The sequence below is a fragment of the Tenrec ecaudatus genome, chromosome 11, assembly GCF_050624435.1.
Source record: "Tenrec ecaudatus isolate mTenEca1 chromosome 11, mTenEca1.hap1, whole genome shotgun sequence".
Taxonomy (NCBI): Eukaryota; Metazoa; Chordata; class Mammalia; order Afrosoricida; family Tenrecidae; genus Tenrec; species Tenrec ecaudatus.
In genome coordinates, this window is record NC_134540.1 from 130973846 (window position 1) to 130991437 (window position 17592).

Genomic DNA, 17592 nt, shown 5'->3' on the forward strand with positions numbered 1-17592 from the left:
GCTAGATGGCCGCTTATTTATCTTCAAGCCTTTAAGACCCCACACACTATCTCTTTTGATAGCCGGGCACCATCAGCTTTCTTCACCACATTTACTTGTTCACCCACTTTGGCTTCAGCAGTTGTGGCGGGAGAGTGAGCATCATAGAATACCAATTTATTAAACGAAAGTATTCATGCATTGAGGGAGTGCTTGAGTAGAGGCCCAAGGTCCTTCTGCCACCTTAATATTAAACTTATAAATGTAGACAATTAGATCTATTTCCCCATCCTCATATATATGTTTGCATGTACACGTCTTTGTCTAGACCTCCATAAATGCCCCTTGACTCCCAGCTCCTTCCTCCCTATCCCTTGAATTTCCTCCTGCCCCACCACCATGCTCCGTCCCCACCTGGGCTACAGCTATACCTCTTCTCTACGCAACCTTAGCCTTGATCGTTCCCCATCAGGCCTGTCACTCCCCCCTCACTACCATTTTGGGTCCCCTGTTGTTCCCTTGTCCCTGTGTTTATGAACACCACTTCCTTACCCTCCTCCCCCTCCCCCACCCGGATCTGTCTGTCCCCCCGGAACTGTGTGTCCTATTGTTTTTCCTCCAGATATTTCATCCAGCCTGTCCTATTCAGACAGACCTGTGGAGACACTAACATGCACGAAAACAAGACAGAGGAAAACAAAGCAACAGTATACAACCAGACAATAAAACAACAAAAACAAACCACTGACAAAGAACAAAACAAAACACTTCACAAAAGAAAGGCTTGTAGTGTGTTCAAGGATCGTTTGCTGGCCCTTAGGAGCGTTTTTCAGTCCAGTCTGTTGGGAAACCACGCCCTGGCCCCAAAGTCCACTTTCAGCATTCCCTAGGGACCTTGCCACTCCATTCCCTTGCTGTTCCACTGCACTCCCCCAGTGCTTTGCCTTGGTGTGTTGGGATCAGGTCAGGTGCAATTCCCACACTGTGTCTCCGGTGATGTCCCCTGTATCGCCCTTAGTCACTGAGGGGCACCATGTCTCATAGTAGGGCCAGCCATGTTGTTCTCTCTGTGGACTGGCTGCTCTACTCAGGAACATCATCCTCACAGCCTCGTGGGCCAGGCTGTGTTCCACTGTCTCCTCCTGCCCCTTCATCTGCTCCCATGTGCTCTGATCAGATATGTCCATCTCCCGGAGCTGCAAAATCAATGTCATCCTTTGAAACAAATTCTTTTCGGGGGAGGGGCAGGAATCCACTTAATTTTGCGGGCTGGGCCCTACTCCATGCCGGGATATTGCATTTACACCTTGCGACACTGGGTTGAAGTCTCGTCCCACTTTCTCTGTGGAGATATAAACAATACCCTCCCCTTGGGTGGATTAGTGCCCCATGCCCCCACTTCCCTTTTCTTCCTTATATTCATCCTTTTATTTTCCTTTCCCCAGCTCCTCCATTGTTGTCTACCATGTGCATCTCTGGTTTTGATCTGGTCTCTGCCATACTACACAGTCTTCACCCCAGAACTGTTTGTATACAGTAGCTTTTCCCCTATGCGACTTTTGCATTAAAATTTTTTTAATATATTTTTTTCGTGTGCCTTTCATTTTTTTTTATTATAACAATTTATTGGGACTCATACAATTCTTTTCACAGTTCATACATATACATACATCAATTGTATAAAGCACATCTGTACAGTCTTTGCCCTAATCATTTTTTTCTCTTTTCTTCTTTTACATTTTATTAGGGACTCATACAACTCTTACCACAATCCATACATATACATACATCAATTGTATAAAGCACATCCATACATTCCCTGCCCCAATCATTCTCAAGGCATTTGCTCTCCACTTAAGCCCCTTGCATCAGGTCCTCTTTTTTTTTCCCCTCCCTCCCCATTCCCCACTCCCTCATATGCCCTTGGTAATTTATACATCGTTGTTTTGTCATATCTTGCCCTATCTGGAGTCTCCCTTCCCCCCTTCTCTGCTGTCCCTCTCCCAGGGAAGAGGTCACATGTGGATCCTTGTAATCACTTCCCCCTTTCAAACCCACTCACCCTCCACTCTCCCAGCATCGTGTCCCTCACACCCTTGGTCCTGAAGGTATCATCCACCCTGGATTCCCTGTACCTCCAACCCTCATATGCACCAGTGTACAGCCTCTGTCCTATCCAGCCCTGCAAGGTAGAATTCGGATCATGGTAGTTGGGGGGAGGAAGCATCCAGGATCTGGGGGAAAGCTGTGTTCTTCATCGGTACTACCTCACACCCTAATTAACTCATCTCCTCTCCTAAACCCCTCTATGAGGGGATCTCCATTGGTCGACACTTGGGCCTTGGGTCTCCACTCTGCACTTCCCCCTTCATTTAATATGATATATATACATATATATACATACATATATATATACACGTACATACACACACTTATATCTTTTTTTGTTGCATGATGCTTTTTTTTAATACTTACCTCAGCGGGCTCATGTTGTACTTGTCCTTTTGTGCCTGACTTACCTCGCTTAGCATGATTTCCTCCAGTTCTTCCCATGCCGCTATGTGCCTCATACGTTCATCACTGCTTTTTAGTGATGCGTAGTACTCCATTGTATGTATATACGACAGTTTTTTAAGCCAATCGTCAGTTGATGGAAATTTGGGTTGTTTCCAACACCTTGCAATTGTGAACTGTGCCACAATGAATACTGGAGCACAGATGTCTGATCTTGGTTTGTTCCTTGCCTCTTCTGGGTATATGCCCAGTAGGGGGATTGCTGGGTCATATGGTAACTCTATTTCCATCTGTTTTAGGTATCGCCAGATTGATTTCCATAGTGGCTGTACATACTTACAGGCCCACCAGCAGTGGATGAGAGTTCCTGTCTCCCCACAGCCCCTCCAACACTTGTTGCTTTCTGATTTTTTGAATTGGGCTACCTTTGAGGGTGTCATGTGGTACCTCATTGTTGTTTTAATTTGCATTTCCCTTATGGCTAAAGATCGGGAACATTTTCTCATATGTTTGTTGGCCATTCGGATTTCTGTCCCTGTAAAATTTCTGTTCAAGTCCTTTGCCCTCCTTTCAAGTGGGCTATTGTTTTTTTTTTTTCTTTTTGGAAGCTATCAGAGTATTGTAGATTTTAGTAATAAGACCTTTGTCTGATGTGTCATTGCTAAAGATGTTTTCCCAGTCTGTGGAATCTCTTATTACTCTCTTGGTGAATTCTTTAGATGTACACAGGTGTTTTATCTTCAGTATATCCCATTTGTCGATTTGTGCCTCCTCTGTGTTTGTGTCCTTCCCTATTTCTGATAGCCTGTGTATACCCTGTGCCAAAGTTCTCAAGTTGGTCCCAATTCCCTCATTGATGGCCCTAACATTTTGGGGTTTAACTTCAAGGTCTGTGATCCACCTTGAGTTTATTCTTGTGCATGGAGTGAGATAAGTGTCTTGCTTCATTTTTCTGCATGTGGATATCCATTTTTTTCCCAGCACCACTTGTTAAAGAGGGCATTGGCTTCCCATTTGATATATTTGGGGCCCTTATCATAGATCAGCTGTGTGTATGCTGATGCTTTTATTTCTGTGTTTTCAGTTCTCTTCCATTGGTCTGAGTATCTGTCATTGTACCAATACCATGCAGTTTTGAGAACTGTGGCTGCATAGTATGTGCCAAAGTCAGGTAAAGCAAGCCCTCCCACGGTGTCCTTCTTCTTGAGGAGTTCTCTGCTAATTCTGGGCTTCTTCCCTCTCCATATGAAGTTGGTAATCAGTTTTTCCATTTCTTTGAAGAAAGATGATGGTAATTGTATCGGGATGGCATTAAACTTAAGTAGTGCTTTTGGCAGAACTGACATCTTAACTATATTAAGTCTCCCAATCCAAGAGCATGGAATATTCTTCCATTTGTTGAGGTCGCTCTTGGTTTCTTGTAATAGTGTTCTATAGTTTTCCCTATATAGATCTTTTGTTTTTTTAGTCAGGTGTATCCCTAGATATTTCAATTTGTGTTTGGCTATTGTGAAGGGTACCACCTTTTTGATCTCTTCTTCTGTGGTCTTATCTGATGTGTATAACAGTCCGATGGACTTCTGTTTGTTGATCTTGTATCCTGCTACTCTGCCAAACTCCTCTATTCCTTCCAGTACTCCCCTTGTGGAACTTTTGGGATTTTCCACATATAGAATCATATCATCTGCAAATAACGATAGTTTCACCTCTTCCTTCCCCAGATGTATACCTTTGATGTCACTTCTTTGCCTTATGCTGTTAGCTAAAACCTCCAGCACGATATTAAATAGGAGTGGGGACAAGGGGCATCCTTGTCTGGTCCCCTTTTTCAGTGGGATTGTGTTAGTCATTTCTCCATTGACTACCACTTTGGCTGTTGCTTTTTCATATATAGCTTGTATTGTCTTCAGGAAGTTTCCTTCCATTCCTATCTTCGCTAGTGTCTAAAACAGGAATTGGTGTTGGATGTTGTCGGATGCTTTTTCTGCGTCTATTGATATAATCATGTGATTCTTATACTTTTTCATGTCAATGTGAAGAATAATACTAATGGTCTTTCGTATGTTGAACCATCCTTGCATCCCTGGTATGAATCCCACTTGGTCATGGTGAATTATTTGTTTTATATACTTTTGTATTCTGTTGGCTAGTATTCTGTTAAGGATTTTTGCATCAATGTTCATTAGGGATATTGGTCTGTAGTTCTCGATTCTTGTGGGATCCTTGCCCGGTTTGGGTATCAGAGTTATACTAGCTTCATAGAAGGAGTTTGAGAGTTTGCCATCTTTTTCTATGTTCTGGAAACGTTTGTGTAGGATTGGTATTAGTTCTTCCCTGAATGCTTGGTAGAATTCTCCAGTGTAGCCATCTGGTCCAGGGGATTTTTTTTGTTGGTAATCCCTTGAGAACCTTTTCTATTTCTTCTATTGCTATGGGTCTGTTGAGATTCTTGATGTATGCCGAGGATTGTGTAGGGAGGGATTGTTTTTCCAGGAATTTGTCCATGTCTTCCAAATTGTTGAATTCATTGGAGTACAATCCTTCATAGTACTGTGTAACTATCCTTTTGATTTCATTAGGGTCTGTTGTAATGACCCCTCTTTCATCCCTTATTCTTGCTATTGAGGTTTGTTCCCTCTTTTCTTTGGTTAGGTTTGCCAATGGTCTATCGATCCTGTTTATCCTTTCAAAGAACCAACTTTTAGCGATATTAATTTTCTCCATAGTTTTTTTATTTTCCCTCTCCTGAATCTCAGCCCTGATTTTTATAATTTCTTTTCTTTTGCTATTAGTAGGGTTGTCCTGCTGACTCTGCTCTAGTTTTTGTAAATTTTGTGTCAGCGTATCCATCATGATTCTCTCTTCCTTTCTTAGGTGTGCTTGTATTGCTATGAACCTTCCTCTGATGACTGCCTTTGCTGTGTCCCATAAGTTTTGGTACGTCGTGTGCTCATTTTCGTTGGTTTCTAGAAATTTCCTGATTTCATCTCTGATCTGCACCAGTATGCACTCCTTTTGCAGTAGAGAGTTATTCATTCTCCAATTATTTGCTCTTATTTTCTTTTTCTTCTTTTGTTGATTTCCAGTCTGATTGCACAGTGGTCAGAGAGAGAGGTCTGTATTATTTCAATGTGCTTAAATTTATGTAGGTTTGCCGTATGCCCCAGCATATCTTCGAATATGTGCCATGGGAACTTGAAAAGAATGTGAATTTTTTATATTTGGATGAAAGGCTCTGTAAATATCTATTAGGTCAAATTGTCTAATTGTGGAGATTAGCTCTCTAGTCTCCTTGTTGAGTTTCTTTCCCTGTGATCTATTTTTCTCAGTGAGTGGTGTGTTGAAGTCGCCCACTATAATTGTCGAGTCTGTGATTTCTTTCTTAATCTTTTGGAGTGTTTGGTTGACGTATTGAGCTGGTCTCTCATTCGGGGAATATATGTTTACAATGCTTAGCGGTTCATTGTCTATGATTCCCTTGAGCATTATATTGTGTCCCTCCTTATCTCTTTTTATGGTTTGCACTTTGAGGTCAATTTTATCTGAGATAAGGATTGCAACCCCTGCTTTTTTTTGTATTGCTGTTTGCTTGGTAGATCCTTCTCCGGCCTTTGATGCTCAGCCTATTTTTGTCTGTAGCTTTGAGATGTGTCTCCTGTAGGCAGCAAATTGATGGGTTGTGTTTTCTAAGCCATTCTGCTAGTCTCAGCCTTTTAATGCCTGAGTTCAGGCCATTGATATTCAGAGTTATTATCTCAATGTGGGGACTCTGTGATGACATTTTATACCTTTTGTGTTGGGAGTTTTCCTACATTCTTTTATCATTAGTATGTGTTTTGTGTGTGTTTCATTCTTGACTTCTTTCCATCCTTAAGCCATTGCTATCTTGGGGCCTGTTTTCTCTTTGTTGTGGTCTGGGTGAAGTTGTTCTATGTGATGGTCTCTTATTTGTGCTTGGTGAGTGTTGATCTTCTGCTCATACTGAGTCGGCGAGGATCTTTTGTAAGGCTGGGTTTGTTGTAACGTATTTTTTGAGTTTTTCCTTGTCTGGGAAGACTTTTACTTCTCCATCGATCTTGATCGATAATTTGGCTGGGTAGAGTATTCTTGGATTTGCGTTGTTTTCCTTCAACTTTTGGAATATGTTACTCCACTCTCTCCTTTTTTTTCATTGTTTCTGCTGATAGGTCTGAACATATCCTTATGTGGTGACCTTTATATGTGATTTCTTTTTTTGCCCTAGCTGCTCTCATGATTTTCTCCTTTTCCTCAAAGTTGGATAGTTTAACTATTATGTGCCTTGGTGATTTCTTCTTGGGGTCCCGTCGTGCTGGTGTTCTTTCAGCCTCCTGGATGGGTGCTTGGTTTTCATTCATTAGGCTGGGGAAGTTTTCCTCCAAGAATTCTCTCGCTACTGTTGAAAATGACTTCTTTGTTGTGTCTTCCTCCGGTAGGCCAATAATTGTAATGTTGTTCCTCTTCATAGCATCAGACATTGCTCTAAGGTTTTCTTTGGCTTCTCTGATGCTTTTATTAGATTTTTGTTCACGTTTATTAAAGTCTGCTTGGTTGTCCTCCAAGACACTGATGCGGTTCTCTGATTCCTCCAGTCGATTCTCAAGGAACATGATTTTGCTATTGTTTTTCGTTATTTCCTGCCTAAGCTCCTGTATTTCCCTTTGGTGTATGGCTTTTATCTCCTTTATCGTTTCATCCTTTTTCTGTATTGTTTCCTTCATATCCTGCATGACTCCAAGCAGCATTCTGAGAGTTTCTTTGAATGGCTTCTCAATGTCTGCTTCTCCTATGTATGTTGCTATGTTCAGCACATCTTCTGCCTTTGTCTTTTGTTTCTCCTGTTTTTTTCGTTGAGGTCGTTGGGGCTGATGGCTGTTTGCATTGAATTGTTTTTTTGGGACCAGGTGCCATTTTCTAGTCTCTCTCTGGAAGACTTATAGGAATGCTTCTTCGAACTGCCTACAGCTGATTTTGCTAGGTTATTAACCTACCACTTTATCTTCCTGTGGCTTCCCTATCAGGGGAGTGCCCCAGATGGCAGGTCAGCTGCCTGCCCCAGTGTTGCAGGGGCTGGGCTGAAGTTCCTGCTATTGGTTTGAATATTGATAAGTGTTGGCTGAGCTGCCTTATGTCCCCAGGTATACAGGCAGGAACTCCCTGGTGAGGAGTGAGAGGAGTATCCCCTGGAGAGCAAGCAGGCCTTTCCCTAGCCTTGGGCTATCTATGCAGGGTGGAGCTAACCTAGCTGGGTGTGGCCCAGGCGCAAATGCCCTAGGGCAATGGGAGTGTCCCGTAAGTCTGCAATGGAGTGTGAGAGAGCAGTTCAGGAACAAGAGGGGGAGCAAAATTAAACAGTGAGACCGCACTGTGTTGGGGTACAGGGAAGAGAGGGAAGGAAAAGCATCTATGCAGCTGAGTCCCACACCCTGCCTGTGGACCTGCAAGGGCCCACTCCCTACCCCAAGCCCCAAAGGCAATCTGCAGCTGAGTCCCAAGAAGAGTCACAAGAAAGCTGCTGAGCAGCCCCCAGAGAAGTGGGGGTGCAGAGAGCAGAGATGTTAACCGGCACCGTCGTGTAGCTGAAACTTGATCCCTGCCTATGGAGCTGTGGGGGTTTGGGTTCAGTCCCTCCTCAGCCCACGCGGCGCGGCAAGCTGTGGCTGTGCCCCGAAAAAGCCCCTGCACAGCCCTCCAAGGCTGCGTGGGAATATAGAGCAGAGACGCAAACAGAAGCAACAATGCAGCAGAACACCAATCCCTGCCTGTGGAGCCTCAAGGGCCCTGTCCCTGCCCCGAGGCAGGCAGGGGAAAAACTGTGGCTGCGCTGAGGCCAAACCCTGCTACAGGCTCCAAAGGTCCCGGCTTGGGCAGACACAGTGGCCAAGCTTGGGTGGAGCCCTAGCTGGCTTCCACTGAGGTAAGCCAAAAGCCCCCAGCCCCTCAAAACCCCATGGATCTGAGCCTACTTATCTTTATGATGCACCTCATGCGATCCAGTGGCGTTGAATTTCCCTGTGAGCAACTCTCCTGGGCTGGATTCTGTGGAGTCCCTCTGGTATGTGTTACTCCGTCGCCATCTTCCCGTGCCCCTTGTTTCCATGGAGTCACTTGACTGGCATATGTATTGACCAATAGGAGTGCTCATCACTGGTCAGATTGTTGGCAGGTGCTACCTTGGATTTCTGTCTGTGCCTTGAACTCAGCTTCAGGTTGTGTGTAGTCGCACACTCACCCCCCAGATCTCTGAGGAGTACAGATTGATCTCTTTTCGATTGCACTGATCCGTCGGTGGGGGTGGGTAAGGTGCTTCTTGAAGAAGTGCCCCCTTAAAGGGACAGGAGCATTTGCGGGCGACATACCTAGTCTGAGAACCTTGTGGGGGCCCATGGGGGTCGCTGTATTTACAGAGGCGAAACATTCCCCAGGGACCCGGGTGAGTGTGTGCGCAGACCAGGTGGCGGAGCACAAAAGTGACGTTTGGAAAGTTCTTCTTTTGGTCATATTTCAGTGTTTGATGGCACAAGCCTGAGAAAAAGGTTATTGGACCACGAAAAAATTACTTGAACCTTCATTTTGGAACTGTCATGTGAGAAGACTGATATTCGTTGATTAGGAACTTGTTCACAAATTGTGACCAATTCTGTTACAATGTTATGGATATTACTCGAGAGCCAGGGAGGGTAACTGCTTCCCTTTCCAGTCTTGTTCTCTGGGTGAAGCATAACCACCAGAGGGCGGGACTGGACTGGAAATTCTATAGGGTATATTAGTAAGAGTCATACACTCACATAGAATAGTGTGTACCTTTAGAGGATTGAATTGCATCCAACCAAAGCACCTCAGATGTATTTCTGGAACAGTCTCCCGTGTGTGCTTGCCTTATTAATGTATTTGGGAAAAGTTTCTGACTGGAAATTGTAGTCCTTGACATCTAAAAATGTTATTTTAAACCAAAAGGTGTTTTGGAGCAGAGAAATAAGAGCTAGAGTGACTCAGCATTTTGGGCACTATTGATTGATAATGCTTCTTCGGGAAATTCATAACCTGACTCTGATATTACACATACAGGATGACAGGTTGGAAGATTCTGGCCATTAGCTCTTTGATCTCTATACTCGTTGCTCTATTACAAGACAGTATGAAATAGCCAGCTCCACCAAGGTGCCCGTTCACTCGAGCACCTGTTTTGGGAGTAGATGTTGACCAAAATAATCTTTTGTTATTCATACAATTTTTTTTTCGGATTGATGAGGTCATTGAAAAGTTACTACGAAAGAAACCAGTTCAAGAACCTCAAACTGCCACTTGACTTTCAAACTGTTCAAGAAGCAGAAATAAGTATTCAGCGCACAACGGTTACATTTGGAAATTTCTTTGTCTGATCATGATTCATGGTTTGGTGGCACTAGCCTGAGGAAATGGTATTGAACCATGAATAAATTCCTGGAATCTTCATTTTGTAACCGTCATGCGAGAAGACTGATGTTCGTTGATTATGAAATTGTTCGCTGCAAGAAAAATGACAAATTTAATTACAATATTACGGTTATTATTAGAGAGCCATGGAGGCTATATGCTTCCCTTTGCAGTGTTGTTCTCTTAGTGAAGCATAACCACAAGAGGGCGGGACTGGGCTGGAAATTCAATAGGGTATGTTTGAAAGAGACATATATCCACATTGAGTAGTAGTGTGTACCTTTTGAGAATTGAATTGCATCAACCAGAGCACATCAGATTTATCCCTGGAGTTGTCTCCAATGACTGCTTGCCCTATTAATGTCTTTGGGAAAAGTTTCTGTTTAGAAATTTTAGTCCTTGACATCAAAAATTCTAATTCAAAATCAAAGAGTTGTTCTGGACCAGAGAAATAAGTGTGACAGTGAGTCATCATTTTGTGCAGTATTGAAAAACCAAAACCCAGAAGCCAAGGAAATACTCTAAAATCCATAATCACACCAGGCAGCACCCAAGACACCCTAAGAGTCAAAAAACTTTTAAAAGCCTTGAGAAAAAGCTTAGAAGTCCTAAATAAACACCTTAAATGAAAGACAAACCATATCAACTGTCTTTAAATATTCCAAATTCTCTCAAAAAAACTATAAAGATAACCCCAAACCCAAAGAATGCAAACAACTCAAACACTAAGAGATGTTTACCCTATAAACACCCTAACGTCTGATTCGCCCTCAGTCCAGGGGAAGCAGCCAGGCGGTAGCCGTTCCCGGAGATTCAGAGCTGCCCAGGCGGGCACAGAGCAGAGGCCATGCTCAGGTCCAAGGCTGTACTGAGCAGCTCGGGACCAAAGCGCACCCGCCAAGGGGCACGAATGCTGGGGCCGGCCTAGGGCCTGATGAAATGGGGTCGCTGCTGAGGAACCCGCCAGAGCGCAGTTGTGGTCTCGACCTTCAGGAAGGTGGAAGGAACATAGAGGGTGGAATGCGGGGTGGAGGGCCAGGGCAACTGGAGGTTCCCTGAGAGAGGGTGGGGATGGGGGTGGTGGGAAGCGCTCCCCCGTGTGGGGAGGGTGGCAGGGAAATTGAACACACGTGAGCATCAACAGCTGACAAGCTGGGAACCCCTGGCAGAGTCACTGTCTTGTCTCCGCCCTCTTGCCTCTGGAGCCGCCCTGGCGGGCTCCTCCCCCACTATGCCCTCTCATTGGCTGAGCTGAGAAGAACTCCCGCCCCAGGCTTGCCCCTTTTTTCCATGGGCCACTTGACTGGCAGATATATTGACCAATAGGCGTGCTCATCTCTGGTGAGATTGTTGGCAGGTGCTCCCTTGGATTTCTGTCTGTGCCTTGGACTCAGCTTCAGGCTGTGGGTAGTCACGCACTCACCCCCCCACCCACCCGGACTCTGAGGACTACCGATTACCCTCTTTTCTATTGCGCTGAGTGGTGGGTGGGGATGAGTAAGTTGCTTCTCGAAGACGTGCCCCCTTAAAAGTACAGGAGCATTTGCTGGGGTCCTACCTAGTCTGAGAACTTTGTGGGGGCCCAGAGGCCTGGGTCGCTGTATTTACAGAGGCGAAACATTCCCCAGGGACCCGGGTGAGTGTGTGCGCAGACCAGGTGTCGGAGTACAAAAGTTACGTTTGGAAAGTTCTTCTTTTGGTCATAATTCAGTGTTTGATGGCACAAGCCTGAGAAAAAGGTTATTGGACCACGAATAAATTACTTGAAACTTCATTTTGGAACTGCCATGTGAGAAGACTGATATTTGTTGATTAGGAAATTGTTCACAAATTGTGACGCATTCAGTGACAATGTTATGGATTTTACTCGAGAGCCAGGGAGGTTAATTGCTGCCCTTTGCAGTGCTGTTCTCTGAGTGAAGCATAACCACAAGAGGGCGGGACTGGACTGGAAGTTCTATAGGGTATATTTGTAAGAGTCATACACCCACATAGAGTAGTGTGTACCTTTTGAGAATTGAATTGCATCCAACCAAAGCACCTCAGATTTATTTCTGGAAGAGTCTCCAGTGACTGCTTGCCCTATTAATGTCTTTGGGAAAAGTTTCTGACTGGAAATTGTAGTCCTTGACAACAAAAAATGGAATTTTAAACCAAAAGATGTTTTGGAGCATAGAAATAAGAGGTAGAGTGACTCAGCATTTTTGGCAGTATTGATTCATAAGTCTTCTTCGTGAAATTCATAACCTGACTCTGATATTGCACACATACAGGATGACAGGGAGAAAGATTCTGGCCATGAGCTCTTTGATCTCTATACTCGTTGCTCTATTAAGTGATAGTATGAAATAGCCAGCTCCACCAAGGTGCCCGTTCACTCGAGCACCTGTTTTGGGAGTAGATTTTGACCAAAATAATCTTTTGTCACTCATACAATTTTTTTTGGATTGATGAGGTCATTGAAAAGTTACTACGGAAGAAACCAGTTCAAGAACCTCAAGCTTCCACTTGACTTTCAAACTGTTCAAGAAGCATAAATAAGTATTCAGCGCACAACGGTTACATTTGGAAATTTCTTTGTCTGATCATGATTCATGGTTTTGTGGCACTAGCCTGAGGAAATGGTATTGAACCATGAATAAATTCCTGGAATCTTTATTTTGTAACCGTCATGTGAGAAGACTGATGTTCATTGATTATGAAATTGTTCGCTGCAAGAAAAATGACAAATTTAATTACAATATTACGGTTATTATTAGAGAGCCATGGAGGCTATATGCTTCCCTTTGCAGTGTTGTTCTCTTAGTGAAGCATAACCACAAGAGGGCGGGACTGGGCAGGAAATTCAATAGGGTATGTTTGAAAGAGACACACATCCACATTGAGTAGTAGTGTGTAATTTTTGAGAATTGAATTGCATCCAACCAGAGCACATCAGATTTATCCCTGGAGTTGTCTCCAATGACTGCTTGCCCTATTAATGTCTTTGGGAAAATTTTCTGTTTGGAAATTTTAGTCTTGACATCAAAGATTCTAATTCAAAATCAAAGAGGTGTTCTGGACCAGAGAAATAAGTGTGACAGTGACTCATCATTTTGTGCAGTATTGAAAAACCAAAACCCAGAAGCCAAGGAAACACTCAAAGCCATAATCACACCAGGCTGCAACCAAGACACCCTAAGAGTCAAAAAACTTTTAAAAGCCTTGAGAAAAAGCTTAGAAGTCCTAAATAAACACATTAAATGAAAGACAAACCATATCAACTGTCCTTAAATATTCCCCAAATTCCCTCAAAAAAAAAAAAACTATAAAGAAAACCCCAAACCCAAAGAAAGCAAACAACTCAAACACTAAGAAATGTTTACCCTATAAACACCCTAACGTCTGATTCGCCCTCAGTCCAGGGGAAGCAGACAGGCGGTAGCCGGTCCAGGAGACTCAGCGCTGGCCAGGTGGGCACAGATCAGAGGCCATGCTCAGGTCCAAGGCTGTACCGAGCAGATCACGTCCAAAGCGCACCCGCCAAGGGACACGAATGCTAGGGCCGGCCTTGGTCCTGAGGAAATGGGGGCGCTGCTGATGAACCCGCCAGAGCGCAGTTGTGGTCTAGACCTTCAGGAAGGTGGAAGGACATAGAAGGGTGGGGCGGGGTGGAGGGCCAGGGCAACTGGAGGTTCCCTGAGAGAGGGTGGGGATGGGGGTGGTGGGAAGCGCTCCCCCGTGTGGGGAGGGTGGCAGGGAAATTGAACACAGGTGAGCTTGTGAAGCTGACAAGCTGGGAACCCCTGGCAGAGTCACTCTCTTGTCTCCCCCCTCTTGCCTCAGGAGCAGCCCTGGCGGCCTCCGCCCCCCTATGCCCTCTCATTGGCTAACCTGAGAAGATCTCTTGCCCCAGGCGTGCCCCTTGTTTCCACGGGCCCACTTGACTGGCAGATATATTGAACAATAGGCGTGCTCATCTCTGGTGAGATTGTTGGCAGGTGCTCCCTTGGATTTCTGTCGGTGCCTTGGACTCAGCTTCAGGCTGCGGTTAGTCTCGCACTCAACACCCAGGTCTCCGAGGAGTACCAATTACGCTCTTTTCTTGCGCTGAGTGGTGGGTGAGGGGAGGTAATTTTCTTCTCTATGAGGTGCCCCCTTAAAGGGTCAGGAGCATTTGCTGGGGTCCTACCAAGTCTGAGAACCTTGTGGGGGCCCAGAGGCCTGCGTCGCTGTATTTACAGAGGCGGAACATTCCCCAGGGACCCGGGTGAGTGTGTGCGCAGATCAGGTGTCGGAGTACAAAAGTTACGTTTGGAAAGTTCTTCTTTTGGTCATAATTCAGTGTTTGATGGCACAAGCCTGAGAAAAAGGTTATTGGACCACGAATAAATTACTTGAAACTTCATTTTGGAACTGCCATGTGAGAAGACTGATATTTGTTGATTAGGAAATTGTTCACAAATTGTGACGCATTCAGTGACAATGTTACAGATATTATATTAGAGCCAAGGAGGGTAACTGCCGCCCTTTGCAGTGTTGTTCTCTGTTCGAAGCATAACCACCGGAGGGCGGGACTGGAATGGAAATTCTATAGGGTATATTTGTAAGTGTCATACACCCACATAGTGTAGTGTGTATCTTTTGAGAATTGAATTGCATCCAAACAAAGCACCTCAGATTTATTTCTGGAATAGTCTCCAGTGACTGCTTGCCCTATTAATGTCTTTGGGAAAAGTTTCTGACTGGAAATTGTAGTCCTTGACAACAAAAAATGGAATTTTAAACCAAAAGATGTTTTGGAGCATAGAAATAAGAGGTAGAGTGACTCAGCATTTTTGGCAGTATTGATTCATAAGTCTTCTTCGGGAAATTCATAACCTGACTCTGATATTGCACACATACAGGATGACAGGGAGAAAGATTCTGGCCATGAGCTCTTTGATCTCTATACTCGTTGCTCTATTACGTGACAGTATGAAATAGCCAGCTCCACCAAGGTGCCCGTTCACTCGAGCACCTGTTTTGGGAGTAGATGTTGACCAAAATAATCTTTTGACATTCATACAATTTTTTTTTTCAGATTGATGAGGTCATTGAAAAGTTACTACGGAAGAAACCAGTTCAAGAACCTGAAACTGCCACTTGACTTTCAAACTGTTCAAGAAGCAGAAATAAGTATTCAGCGCTTAACGGTTACATTTGGAAAGTACTTTGTCTGATCTTGATAAATGGTTTGGTGTAACTAGCCTGAAGAAATGGTATTGAACCATGAATAAATTCCTGGAATCTTCATTTTGTAACCGTCATGTGAGAAGACTGATGTTTGTTGAATATGAAATTGTTCGCTGTAAGAAAAATGACAAATTTAATTACAATATTACAGTTATAATTAGAGAGCCATGGACGCTATATGCTTCTCTTTGCAGTGTTGTTCTCTGAGTGAAGCATAAGCACCGGAGGGCGGGACAGGACTGGAAATTCCATAGGGTATATTTGTAAGGGTCATACACTCACATTGATTAGTGTGTACCTTTTGAGAATTGAATTGCATCCAACCAAAGCACCTCAGATTTATTTCTGGGATAGTCTCCAGTGACTGCTTGCCCTATTAATGTCTTTGGGAAAAGTTTCTGACTGGAAATTGTAGTCCTTTACACCAAAAAATGTAATTTTAAACAAAAATATGTTTTGGAGCAGAGAAATTTGTGACTGAGTAGGAAGGCTCACTGCCTAGATAGAAAACTTACTAGTTCTTTATGAGCGCTCTTCCAACTCAAGCGGTGATTTCTGTGCCTCCGTTTCCATGTTTGAAAAATGGGGTTGATAATTCTCCCCACATCATCCACATGTGGTTAGTCAAATAAATATCTAATGATATCTAGAGGTAATTTAAATTAAGGGGCTTGGCTACTAAGCAAAAGGCTGGCTTTTAGAATCCATTCAGAGGTCCCTCAGAAGAAAGGCCTGAGGTTACTTCCAAAATCTCTGCCCTTGGAAAGCAATTGAGCAGAATTCTATGAGAGATAGAGTATTGCCAGGAGTGGGAGCAGCCCTGGGAAACCAATGGAGCAAGTTCTATAAGAGACAGAGTGTCGCCAAGAGTGCGACCAACTAGATTGCCACATTTTTCCCAATTTTAACACAATTCAGGAGTCCTCGTGGAGGAATATTTGTAAAATGGGGCTGTTAACCAAATGGTCAAAAATATGTAACCATTGGACCCTATCTCAGGAGAAAGAATAGGTCTGTTACGACCAGAAAAGTGTTACGTTCACAAGGGAAGTTCTAAAATGTACAATGGTGGCACTATAAATCACCCTCAACTCGGTGGCAGTGAGTGTTTAAGACATGAACTTCCATCTGGGTTTGGCAGCAAGACTGCATGCAACCTGGATCCAACCTGCTCAGATGTTTGGGTCAACATTCAGGCAACTGCTAGGCTTAAACCAACACCGTTGTCTTCCTGTAGATGTGACCAGTGGCCCGGTAGCTAGCTCTCACCTCACCTATAATTCTTTCCTCCCCCATTTGCTGAATAATTCACTATTCCCATGTGGATTGAAACCAAGGGAAAGAAATGTAACTCAAGCTTTCCATTTTCATCTGTTAATTCTGTGATACCATGCTGGCTCTAGATTACACAGAAGATCTTCATCAACCAGGGTGCTACTGCTGCTGCCACCTAGGAAAGAATTTTATGAGAATTGCCTCGACGGCCAGTCGGGCTTGCTCCTTAGGGAAGAGACTCTAGTCACCCTTCCATTAACCCCCCTATATAATATTTTTCCTCCACATGTCGTCACCTGGGAGATGGTACAGGATGTCTACACTCATCGACTGACAGTCTCAGAACCCCACAGGAGCAGTTCTACTCTATAAAAGAAGGTCACTAGTAGGCAACATGGACTCAAAGGTAGTTAGTTTTGTTTGGTTTTGGGTGCTCACACAACACACTTGTGTAAGGGGATAACACGACGGGCTGCTAACTCTAAGGTCAACAGTTCGAACCACCGGATGCTTCTCTAGAGGACGAAGAGGCTTTCTATTTCTACAAACTCTGCAATCTCAGAAACTGACAGAGACCGGTCTACTGTGATCCAGAGGGACACTAAGCTCTGAACTGAATCGATAGCAGTGATTTTTTGGTTGGGACCTCACAATGAGGAGCACAGGGGGTGTAGTGTGTTGTGAATGCTAACTGCATGGTCAGTGGTTTAAAACCACCAAGACCAAAGTGAGGCTTTCAAATAACCAGAAACTCTAGGGATCAGTTCTGCTCTGTCCTCTTGATCACTATATATCAGAATAGATTTAATAGCAGTGGATGAATATAAACCTCAAAGAGAAACCCGAATGGGGCAGGTTTTAACATCTGGATGCTAACTGCAAGTTTTGTGTGAGAAAAGCACCAGACAACTCTCCAGGACAGCGATGAAGCTAGCTGCTCACATAAAGCTAGCTGCTCACATAGCTGCCTTGGAAATCCGGTTGGCGTTTCCTACTCTGTCCTGAAGAGTCACTCTGAATCAGAAGTCTCAAAGAAAGAGAAGGTGGTTATAAAATAGAAACAGCAGGGTTATTGTGTAATGGAGACTGCAGGACACCGGGTACTAGGAATTTCAGAAGCCTAGGGATTTGGGTGGAGACTCTGATTCAGGCCAATGTGAATTGAACCTGTCTACC